At 38.3% G+C, this 1,550-nt stretch overlaps 1 protein-coding gene across 1 annotated transcript in view; it reads left to right on the plus strand.

Moving 5' to 3' along the window:
• The window catches only part of SLCO1C1 (solute carrier organic anion transporter family, member 1C1), a 58,889-nt gene that overhangs the window by 8,679 nt on the left and 48,660 nt on the right, over positions 1–1,550 (plus strand). The gene's annotated exons all lie outside the window — the stretch shown is intronic.

Raw genomic sequence — 1,550 nt, forward strand, 5'->3', positions numbered from 1 at the left:
AACCGGTCTCCACATGGGATCCGAACCCTCGGCGGGAGCGCCGCTGTGCTCCCAAGTGGCAGACTATCCAGTGCGCCACCGGGCTGTCCCTCTAGCTCCAATTTCTGCCTTACCTGATGAACTCTCAGAAGAGTGAAGGAATATTTTTCAACTCTAGACAATTTCTGTTTTTTAGTTTGTACTGTATATTTCAATTCTTACTCTGAGTATCAGAGAGAATTAAAAGAATGCATAGTAACATTTTGCCATCAGGATTTTGCTCCCCCAAATCCATTTTTTATGATCCTACGAGAATGGTATTTCTAAGTTCACTGCCCATTAAACTTTAATGTTCAGAAAAATAACTGTGCAATCTTGTTAAAATCCAGATGCTGATTCTGTAGGGAGGGGATGAGACTGCACTTCTAACAAGCTTCCAGCTGTGGCTGCTACTCTTTAGTGAAGGGGCCACCCTTCATGTAGCAAGGTTCAAAACATCTGCTCACGTTACTCCTCACATAAACTCCTTAGATAGGTCCAGAGCATTAATTTATTTCTTGTCGTACTAAGGGCCCTGAACTGGAGAGGCCATGGAGAGTCAAGGTAAGAGTGACACACTACATGATGAGAGGAAACAAGTCTAAAGAAGCAGCTGATGCAAACTGAAGGAACAAAGCAGAATTATGGAAAGAAGCAGATTTGAGCAGATAGAAAATCGTACATTAAGTGATACTTTGTTTTTCTCACTCTAGATTACTGTATAAAAACATTTTGAGTTGAAGAGGCTTAGAAATGATCTGGTCCGAACTTTTTCTTGAATTCCCAGGTGCCAATGCAATGAGAGAGAGAGAGACAGAGACAGACAGAGACAGACGGAGAGACAGAGAGAATATATATTTGATAGAGAGCACTAAGTTTTTGTAGGAAGTGGGGAAGGACCCTGATTCAAAATTTATATTAATTCCTTCAGACCAATCTAAGTCTAGAAGTTATCTATTGGGTTAGATGCCTTAAAATGGCTTAAAGTTCTCTTATTTCCTTGAAAAACTTTAAATGAAACATCACAGGTTTGCTCTAGTTATGCCATCCGTAGATTTCCAGACAAGGGAGTTTCCTGACTGTAATCTTCATTTACTTCTCTGGCCTCTTTCTACATTCCTTCCTTCCAGGATTCTGGACCCCTTGCCACCCTCTATCTCTCCAACTCTCCACTATTCTGTTTGGTAGAACAATGTCCATTATACTTGACATCTCTTGGCATTATCATCTAATGTCCATGTTCTGGAGACTCAAGTTCGCCTCCAAATAATTTTTTCATAACAATGATGTTTTCCAAAAATGACAAAGTCACCAAGAAAACAAAATATTTTCCGTATCATGACCTCCTGATATTTTTCAGATATTAATTCCTTGTTTCAAATGTTTCTCTATATATTTTCTTCTAAATATTTTAAAGTGTTGCTTTTTACGTTTTAGTATTTAATCAACTTGAAATAGATTTTTGATAGGTGTGATTGAGAAATCTTCGTATTATTATAACTGATTGTCCAATCACCACTAATTGAATGTAT

The sequence above is a fragment of the Galeopterus variegatus genome, unplaced genomic scaffold (genome assembly GCF_000696425.1).
Source record: "Galeopterus variegatus unplaced genomic scaffold, G_variegatus-3.0.2 Scaffold2592, whole genome shotgun sequence".
Lineage (NCBI taxonomy): Eukaryota > Metazoa > Chordata > Mammalia > Dermoptera > Cynocephalidae > Galeopterus > Galeopterus variegatus.